We start from the raw sequence: 11,195 nt of genomic DNA, 5'->3' as shown, positions 1-11,195 counted from the left end.
CAGCACGAGCTGGGGCGTTAGGTCCTCCCCTGCTGGCAGACAAGCGGAGATCAGGGGGCCTGCTTCCTTCCACAGGTTCCTGGCGGCTCTGCACTCCCAGAGCAAGTGCCTCACCGACTCCTCTTGGCAGCAGCCTGGTCGGGGGCACGCGGATATCCTCGCCATTCCCCGGGAGTGCATAACAGCCTTGACCAGGAGGATCTCGTAGGCGACTATCCAGGACAGGTCCCTGGGGGCCGATTCAGGAGAGGATGGGCCACGTTACACCAAACCGTTATGGGCTCACCTATAGCAAGCCCGCGCACTGGACACACTGGTTCCCGCTCCTGCACAAGAGAGAGAAGAGAGCGATGCCCTGTCAAAACCGTGACTGCTTCCCTTTCCAGTTTAAAATGTCTTAAAAACGTCTGGAGCTGGGCGTAGTGTGTGGGGAGCAGGAAAGAGACTGGGGTTCGCAGGTCGACCGGGATCTGCCTCAGGGTTCTGATGTAAGATCCCAGACAGAACCGTGCAAGGGCCTGGGTCTTGTTGTTGACCAGGGAGGTGGCAAGAATGAGATGTATAGCGACTGCCCAGGAACAAGTAGAGGTCAGGTAAGCCTTTCCCCCCCTTGGACCTGGATCTCTTGACCACCTCTGTCCTCAGCCTCTCCCACTTGCTTCCCCACAGGAAGTAAAACAGCATCCGTTCCAGAGCTAAAAGAGTTGTTTGTGGGGGGATAAAAACAGAACTGATTAATAAAAGCACAGGTAAAATCACAGCTTTAATGATTAAAACCTTGCCGTCAAAAGTCAGCTGTCGAAGTCCCCAAAAACCCGGTCTCTGTTGTACTGTGCCCAGGATCCCACTCCAATTACCGCTCCCTCCTCCCTCCCGGTCAAACTTTACCCCCAGTACCCTTATGTCAGTCATTTTAACAATCAGTGGTAGTCTGGTCAAGTCTGGGTCATGTTTTCGAAAAATTGGGCCTGTCTTTTCTCTATTCAGTCTCGCCCCAGAGGCTCATCCATACCAGTCTGTCCTGTCAACAGATAAAAGGTCAGTACATAAAATGTTGACATACTTTACCTGATAGCAGTTTGTCGGACAGAGATCTCTTTCTCTGTCACCAGCAGTCTACTACCTTAGATATGGATGACGTGATTGGCAGACTTGATCAGCAGCGATAGTACCATGGATAGTACACAAGTTTCGATTGGTTTACAGTTTAGTTCAGTTTGCCTGTCCAGCTAGCGAACATAAAAGTAAGTATTTTTTATTTATTAGAAAATTGACATTGCCAACAAACAGAAATGTGTTCCGAAGAAATACACAATATGATATACACAATATGTAAAATCCAGCTCCTCCTTCGACAGAGATCGATCGTCTTGATAACTAAAGCAAATAGCTTGCTACGGTTAACACGTGTATCTGCCCATTGTTAGAGCGGTCACTGAAATATCTTCTCAATATAATAGACAATATTTGGCGCTACACCCCAAACGTTTGACCCGTTCTATTGATTTCAGCATGATATCGGTGGAAGGGAGTAACAACAAAAAGTTGCATTACACTTACAGAGTTGGCACCCCACTTCAGTTAAAATGCAACACTTCAAAATGTAGCTAGCTGCCTTCTACAAATTGTCCTCTGACCAGTGATGTACAAATTATTTCCAGATTCCGTGTGGTTTTTGAGCTGTGTTCCTTTTAACAGGATGTGCAACCTCATCTCTACCCTCTTGCGTGTTTAATTTCAACAATGATAATCGATATGAGTGATTGACAAAACAGTGTTGTGTTTCTGTTTTGGTGACCACCCCCTCATCAAAATGCTACATTCCAAAATGTAGCTGACTGTGTCCTGCAGGTTATCCTCTAACCAGTGATGTAAAACAGTTGTGGTAGTTTCAACAGTGCATATATTTCAATATATCACCAACTGTTTCTGCATGTTGGAGTTGGTTGTTCAGCAACAGAATTGAGGTGTGCCCAACTATGGGGCAACACAACATGTCATCTATATTTTGTTGACATTTTGAAAACATAAATACATTTGCACAATGAGCACTTGTTATCTCTCAATTTTTTTTGCCATTTAAACATAGACATTATATCAGTCAAAACACCTTAAAAACCAATAAACAACCCACCTACGATTCTCCACATAGCAGCTCCTTGTCATTGTTTATAGCTATCTGACTATTCAGAATCATACCATCGCATGCCTTCCGGGCACAATCAGTCAACCCGTTTGGACACTTTCAAACTGTTTTTACATTGGGCAATTAATCAAACTGTCTTGTCAACAGAAAGCATCGGCAGCATCATTTTCAACTTAATTTTTAGGAGTTTAAATTGAACTTTCAACATTAATTTCCAATGGTATTGTACTTAATCAGGTAACAACTGCTGAATGAGTCCAAAAACGTGGTGTGATTGATTTATTTTGACGATATACCAGAAACCAAGAAACGGGTTGGCCATGCTCAGTGCCTGCCATTAGAAAGTTGCCTAGGCTACAGTTATTTTTGTTTGTTTGTACCTGTGCTAACACTTGCTGGTCACCTGTGTACCATGTGACCAGTGACCTATAGCCTAACTCCATGTGAGATAGCCCCTACTGTACAAAACAAGTTAAAACATTGGTAGCCAGACAACATACATTTCATGACCAAAAGTGTGTGGACGCCTGTTCGTCAAACATCTCATTCCAAAATCATGGGCATTAATATGAAGTTGGTCCCCCCTTTGCTGCTTTAACACTCTTCTGGGAAGGCTTTCACTAGATGTTGGAACATTGCTGTGGGACTTGCTTCCATTCAGCCACAAGAGCATTAGTGAGGTCAGGCACTGATGTTGGGCAATTAGGCCTGGATCACAGTTGGCATTGCAATTCATCCCAAAGGTGTTCGATGGGGTTGAGGTCAGGGCTCTGTGCAGGCCAGTCAAGTTCTTCCACACCGATCTTGACAAAACATTTATGTATGGACCTCGCTTTGTGCACGCACGGGGGCATTGGCATGCTGAAACTGGAAAAGGCTTTTGGGAAAAACTGTTGCCACTAAGTTGGAAGCACAGAATCGTCTATAATGTCATTGTATACTGTAGCGTTAAGATTTCCTTTCACTGGAACTAAGGGGCCTAGCCCGAACCATGAAAAACAGCCCCAGACCATTATTCCTCGTCCACCAAACTTTACAGTTGGCACTATGCATTCGGGGAGATAGCGTTCTCCTGGATTCAGCCAAACCAGATGATTTCATTATCTTGTCAATGTCGAATGGTGAGTATGATGACTGACTTTAACTTAGCTACAGATTTGTAACAGGCTAATGTGATTCTCCACTAGGCTACCTGTTACACTTACAGGAAAGGTAGGCTAATGTTTGGCGTAGCACAGAGAATTTTCGACCAATCTTAAAGGCATACTCCAGTACTTTGGGGATTAGTAAGTATTTTTTAAACTTGCTTTGGGATGGATTTGTCAATGTGTAGTTTATACCTGCATACTCTATAAGTGGAATTACTGTCTTATCTCAATTAGCCACGAAATCCCTAGTTTGAAAGCGACTGCTGTCTGGAAGCTGTTTTCCCTACATTTCCCCCCATATGCAGAAATGGGCACCATTTTCCCTACATTTCCCCACATATGCAGAAATGGGCACCATTTTCCCTACATTTCCCCACATATGCAGAAATGGGCACCATTTTCCCTACATTTCCCCACATATGCAGAAATGGGCACCATTTTCCCTACATTTCCCCACATATGCAGAAATGGGCACCATTTTCCCTACATTTCCCCACATATGCAGAAATGGGCACCATTTTCCCTACATTTCCCCACATATGCAGAAATGGGCACCATTTTCCCTACATTTCCCCACATATGCAGAAATGGGCACCATTTTCCCTACATTTCCCCACATATGCAGAAATGGGCACCATTTTCCCTACATTTCCCCACATATGCAGAAATGGGCACCATTTTCCCTACATTTCCCCCATATGCAGAAATGGGCACCATTTTCCCTACATTTCCCCCATATGCAGAAATGGGCACCATTTTCCCTACATTTCCCCACATATGCAGAAATGGGCAGTATTTTTTTAATATGTATTTAAATGACCTCTGAGTATTTTTATTTCAATGGGCTGAAACTTGTATTTCACTAGAATGATAATGGTATAGACAATAATTTTCTATACAATTTCTTTATAGCGGTTCACAATTGTGGCCCCCTTTCACCCTACGTTGGTATCCAAAGTCTGATTGCATGATGGTGTGATAGGAGCGTCTGCTAAATTCATTAAATGAAAATGCATATGTAAAAATTAACAATTGCAAAACAAGCTGAGTATTACTCCAATGAGCTCTGCCCCGAAACAAGGCCAATAAAAATACCCAGTGTGCTTTGCAGTTGTTCATTTTCACATATACAGTACATTTACATTTTGGTCATTTAGCAGACACCCTTGTCCAGAGTGACAGTGCATTCAAAACTAAGGTATATAAACAACAGCATATCAGAGTCATAGCAAGCAAGACGTTTCTGTAACTGTTACTGAGAATGTTGTTGCTCTTCAGCCGGCTACTTGCAAATGTATTTTTCTATTTTAAAATACAATACTTTGCAAAATTACATTATATTTTATTTTAAAACATTTGTTTTTAGGGCATTATGTAGTTATATAATTTATGTCCACCCCTGCCCACGTGGGCCAGCCCACTAGCAATTCGAGTTCCAGCCCCACCACATCTGAGTAACAGCTAGCAAGAATTACACACAGTAGCGTGAGAGAGCAATGACACGGGGCACATATCTGCACTTATGCGATGTAGAAAGCAACTTTCCGGGGCCAATTTTGGCTCGTGGCCACTACCTACAGAGATTTTGTATTTATGTGAATAAAGGAGCATTTAATAAATTCATAACGAACCACCTGCAACAAGTATACAAAAGTACCAGAGACCCCTTAACTTGGCAATACTATCTTCCTTCTCAATTCAAGGTTGGTCGTAAATACCATAAAGATCAGTGTATCAAAAATAAACTACAAAATACATGCATTTTCTATTTTATAATACAGAAATACATTTGCAAGTATTCAGCCCAATCAGAAACACACAGAAACATTTTACTTGCTATAACTGTAATATGTTTGTTTTTTTAATCTACAATTGAAGTTTACAGTTGAGGTTTACATACACGTAGGTTGGAGCCATTAAAAGTTGTTTTTCAACCACTACTTTGTTCATAACACAAGTAATTTTTCCAACAATTGTTTACAGATTATTTCACTTATAATTCACTGTATTACAATTCCAGTGGGTCAGAAATTTACAAACACTAAGTTGACTGTGCCTTTAAACGGCTTGGAAAATTCCAGAAAATGTCATGGCTTTAGAAGCTTCTGATAGGCTAATTGACATCATTTGAGTCAATTGGAGGTGTACCTGTGAAAGTATTTAAAGGCCTACCTTGAAACTCAGTGCCTCTTTGCTTACCAACTTACCATCCTGAGACAAGACCGAGTATAGCCCACAAAGATCTCCGCCATGGCACAACCCAAGGGGGGGGGGCGCCAACCCAGTATCTAAATATGTTCTAACCTACCGTGGAGAGGACAATATTACAATCCAGAAATCTTACAGTCCAGAAAGGCCTGTGCCTCCGATGGAGACTGTAGAACTGTCATCAAAGCATGCTTTAGTATTCCCCTTTCTCTCTAGAAGCACTGATCACCAATGTAGCTGACCGATGTAGAAGGAGACAAGGGCCTTAGCAGAATGAAATCTAATGCTTGTGTGGTCCAGAGATGAGAACTCTACCATCTACAGCAAAAACTATGGCTCCTGACGGGGACAATAGAACTCTACCATCTACGGCAAAAGCTATGGCTCCTGACTGGGACAATAGAACTCTACTATCTTCGACAAAAGCTCCTGACGGGGAAAATAGAACTCTCCCCACTACATGTTACAATAGTAAAACGATCTGTATGTAACCCAATGAACTGATTCTACATTGAAATTAATCTTTGAGATGCTGAAACAAGCATGTGTATCTGTAATCGGTGTTCTTCAACTCTAAAATGCATTACACTACACACACCCACAAAGAAAAGACAACAGGCAAATGCATGTCTAAATATTGACGGCAGGGCTAGTTCAAACTGCATTAGGATGGTTCTCCTCACAGGTGAGTGAATCAACCCATGCATGGTGACTTGCACTTGGTTGATCTCGGATTATATAAATAAATAATCACAGCAAAGATATGTCGTTTATTTAATAGAAATGGACATCCTGACAGTCTGAGGCAAGCTGCTCTGCAATCATCCTCCAACAGTGATAATGTGACGTTTCTTATTTGTCAGTATGAATGAAATTAGTTAGTCCTGCCTTGATTACTGTATTAGATTTACACAACTTAGGGGCATCTGCTCCTGGTAGCTAGCAACAGATCTTGTTTTAACTACCTAGCTACATTGCTAAGGTTGCTGTGTTCAGCTAACTAAATAGTTAGATTACAAAAAACATATATTTTTTTTTTCTTCTGAAAAAGTTTTATTGTCACATTTCCTTTAAAACAGCTCATATATATTTGTGTGCATAATTTTATACACATAAAAACATAATGAAAGCATAAAAACAGCATTTGGTATTACCTTTGAATTTGTTAAAAAGTACACGTTGTTAAAAACAATGGAAACAACCAAGAATAAAAGTACTTTTCATTGTAAAAACATAAAATCTGTAAAAGCTATTTCAAATATGTACAAATGATTTAACAAAAGTAAAACATTTTAAGACATGAAAACATGTATTTAAAAAAAGTCACTTTGTTAAAAAGCTGTCTTTGGTCCTTCGTACAGGAGCAGGGTGAGTCCTTATCAAACTCACCTCCTCCTGCTCTTCCGAATCAATCACCAGCCTGTTCTTCGGGTCCCAGAGGAGATCCCTCCCCTAGGCGCATTGCCCACTGTCAGGCCGTGGCCGCCGGGACCTTGGGTGTTGTGGGGGACCCTTCGCTTTGGGTAGAGGCCCCCTTTCTTCTGTACCATGCCAGGGCTTCCGTGGCTACCATGACCACTGCCTGGGGGGTGGTCTCTACTCGTTTCGCTACCAGCAAGTTGTGGGAGGACCACAGTGCTTCCGTCAAACACGTGAGGGTGGGCCAGAGCTTGGTGAAGGCCTTCGGGTACCCCATACAGCACGAGCTGGGGCGTTAGGTCCTCCCCTGCTGGCAGACAAGCGGAGATCAGGGGGCCTGCTTCCTTCCACAGGTTCCTGGCGGCTCTGCACTCCCAGAGCAAGTGCCTCACCGACTCCTCTTGGCAGCAGCCTGGTCGGGGGCACGCGGATATCCTCGCCATTCCCCGGGAGTGCATAACAGCCTTGACCAGGAGGATCTCGTAGGCGACTATCCAGGACAGGTCCCTGGGGGCCGATTCAGGAGAGGATGGGCCACGTTACACCAAACCGTTATGGGCTCACCTATAGCAAGCCCGCGCACTGGACACACTGGTTCCCGCTCCTGCACAAGAGAGAGAAGAGAGCGATGCCCTGTCAAAACCGTGACTGCTTCCCTTTCCAGTTTAAAATGTCTTAAAAACGTCTGGAGCTGGGCGTAGTGTGTGGGGAGCAGGAAAGAGACTGGGGTTCGCAGGTCGACCGGGATCTGCCTCAGGGTTCTGATGTAAGATCCCAGACAGAACCGTGCAAGGGCCTGGGTCTTGTTGTTGACCAGGGAGGTGGCAAGAATGAGATGTATAGCGACTGCCCAGGAACAAGTAGAGGTCAGGTAAGCCTTTCCCCCCCTTGGACCTGGATCTCTTGACCACCTCTGTCCTCAGCCTCTCCCACTTGCTTCCCCACAGGAAGTAAAACAGCATCCGTTCCAGAGCTAAAAGAGTTGTTTGTGGGGGGATAAAAACAGAACTGATTAATAAAAGCACAGGTAAAATCACAGCTTTAATGATTAAAACCTTGCCGTCAAAAGTCAGCTGTCGAAGTCCCCAAAAACCCGGTCTCTGTTGTACTGTGCCCAGGATCCCACTCCAATTACCGCTCCCTCCTCCCTCCCGGTCAAACTTTACCCCCAGTACCCTTATGTCAGTCATTTTAACAATCAGTGGTAGTCTGGTCAAGTCTGGGTCATGTTTTCGAAAAATTGGGCCTGTCTTTTCTCTATTCAGTCTCGCCCCAGAGGCTCATCCATACCAGTCTGTCCTGTCAACAGATAAAAGGTCAGTACATAAAATGTTGACATACTTTACCTGATAGCAGTTTGTCGGACAGAGATCTCTTTCTCTGTCACCAGCAGTCTACTACCTTAGATATGGATGACGTGATTGGCAGACTTGATCAGCAGCGATAGTACCATGGATAGTACACAAGTTTCGATTGGTTTACAGTTTAGTTCAGTTTGCCTGTCCAGCTAGCGAACATAAAAGTAAGTATTTTTTATTTATTAGAAAATTGACATTGCCAACAAACAGAAATGTGTTCCGAAGAAATACACAATATGATATACACAATATGTAAAATCCAGCTCCTCCTTCGACAGAGATCGATCGTCTTGATAACTAAAGCAAATAGCTTGCTACGGTTAACACGTGTATCTGCCCATTGTTAGAGCGGTCACTGAAATATCTTCTCAATATAATAGACAATATTTGGCGCTACACCCCAAACGTTTGACCCGTTCTATTGATTTCAGCATGATATCGGTGGAAGGGAGTAACAACAAAAAGTTGCATTACACTTACAGAGTTGGCACCCCACTTCAGTTAAAATGCAACACTTCAAAATGTAGCTAGCTGCCTTCTACAAATTGTCCTCTGACCAGTGATGTACAAATTATTTCCAGATTCCGTGTGGTTTTTGAGCTGTGTTCCTTTTAACAGGATGTGCAACCTCATCTCTACCCTCTTGCGTGTTTAATTTCAACAATGATAATCGATATGAGTGATTGACAAAACAGTGTTGTGTTTCTGTTTTGGTGACCACCCCCTCATCAAAATGCTACATTCCAAAATGTAGCTGACTGTGTCCTGCAGGTTATCCTCTAACCAGTGATGTAAAACAGTTGTGGTAGTTTCAACAGTGCATATATTTCAATATATCACCAACTGTTTCTGCATGTTGGAGTTGGTTGTTCAGCAACAGAATTGAGGTGTGCCCAACTATGGGGCAACACAACATGTCATCTATATTTTGTTGACATTTTGAAAACATAAATACATTTGCACAATGAGCACTTGTTATCTCTCAATTTTTTTTGCCATTTAAACATAGACATTATATCAGTCAAAACACCTTAAAAACCAATAAACAACCCACCTACGATTCTCCACATAGCAGCTCCTTGTCATTGTTTATAGCTATCTGACTATTCAGAATCATACCATCGCATGCCTTCCGGGCACAATCAGTCAACCCGTTTGGACACTTTCAAACTGTTTTTACATTGGGCAATTAATCAAACTGTCTTGTCAACAGAAAGCATCGGCAGCATCATTTTCAACTTAATTTTTAGGAGTTTAAATTGAACTTTCAACATTAATTTCCAATGGTATTGTACTTAATCAGGTAACAACTGCTGAATGAGTCCAAAAACGTGGTGTGATTGATTTATTTTGACGATATACCAGAAACCAAGAAACGGGTTGGCCATGCTCAGTGCCTGCCATTAGAAAGTTGCCTAGGCTACAGTTATTTTTGTTTGTTTGTACCTGTGCTAACACTTGCTGGTCACCTGTGTACCATGTGACCAGTGACCTATAGCCTAACTCCATGTGAGATAGCCCCTACTGTACAAAACAAGTTAAAACATTGGTAGCCAGACAACATACATTTCATGACCAAAAGTGTGTGGACGCCTGTTCGTCAAACATCTCATTCCAAAATCATGGGCATTAATATGAAGTTGGTCCCCCCTTTGCTGCTTTAACACTCTTCTGGGAAGGCTTTCACTAGATGTTGGAACATTGCTGTGGGACTTGCTTCCATTCAGCCACAAGAGCATTAGTGAGGTCAGGCACTGATGTTGGGCAATTAGGCCTGGATCACAGTTGGCATTGCAATTCATCCCAAAGGTGTTCGATGGGGTTGAGGTCAGGGCTCTGTGCAGGCCAGTCAAGTTCTTCCACACCGATCTTGACAAAACATTTATGTATGGACCTCGCTTTGTGCACGCACGGGGGCATTGGCATGCTGAAACTGGAAAAGGCTTTTGGGAAAAACTGTTGCCACTAAGTTGGAAGCACAGAATCGTCTATAATGTCATTGTATACTGTAGCGTTAAGATTTCCTTTCACTGGAACTAAGGGGCCTAGCCCGAACCATGAAAAACAGCCCCAGACCATTATTCCTCGTCCACCAAACTTTACAGTTGGCACTATGCATTCGGGGAGATAGCGTTCTCCTGGATTCAGCCAAACCAGATGATTTCATTATCTTGTCAATGTCGAATGGTGAGTATGATGACTGACTTTAACTTAGCTACAGATTTGTAACAGGCTAATGTGATTCTCCACTAGGCTACCTGTTACACTTACAGGAAAGGTAGGCTAATGTTTGGCGTAGCACAGAGAATTTTCGACCAATCTTAAAGGCATACTCCAGTACTTTGGGGATTAGTAAGTATTTTTTAAACTTGCTTTGGGATGGATTTGTCAATGTGTAGTTTATACCTGCATACTCTATAAGTGGAATTACTGTCTTATCTCAATTAGCCACGAAATCCCTAGTTTGAAAGCGACTGCTGTCTGGAAGCTGTTTTCCCTACATTTCCCCCCATATGCAGAAATGGGCACCATTTTCCCTACATTTCCCCACATATGCAGAAATGGGCACCATTTTCCCTACATTTCCCCACATATGCAGAAATGGGCACCATTTTCCCTACATTTCCCCACATATGCAGAAATGGGCACCATTTTCCCTACATTTCCCCACATATGCAGAAATGGGCACCATTTTCCCTACATTTCCCCACATATGCAGAAATGGGCACCATTTTCCCTACATTTCCCCACATATGCAGAAATGGGCACCATTTTCCACCATACATTTCCCCACATATGCAGAAATGGGCACCATTTTCCCTACATTTCCCCACATATGCAGAAATGGGCACCATTTTCCCTACATTTCCCCCATATGCAGAAATGGGCACCATTTTCCCTACATTTCCCCACATA

At 42.9% G+C, this 11,195-nt stretch overlaps 1 pseudogene; it reads right to left on the bottom strand.

The window, feature by feature from the left end:
* Nucleotides 1–6: 6 nt before the first annotated feature.
* On the bottom strand, nucleotides 7–8,267 carry LOC139401379 (uncharacterized; annotated as a pseudogene).
* Between the last annotated feature and the right edge of the window lie 2,928 nt (nucleotides 8,268–11,195).

This window comes from Oncorhynchus clarkii, unplaced genomic scaffold, assembly GCF_045791955.1.
Source record: "Oncorhynchus clarkii lewisi isolate Uvic-CL-2024 unplaced genomic scaffold, UVic_Ocla_1.0 unplaced_contig_12234_pilon_pilon, whole genome shotgun sequence".
Taxonomy (NCBI): Eukaryota; Metazoa; Chordata; class Actinopteri; order Salmoniformes; family Salmonidae; genus Oncorhynchus; species Oncorhynchus clarkii.
The sequence above is the reverse complement of the archived record's forward strand: the minus strand, read 5'-3'. Positions and strand labels throughout refer to the sequence as shown.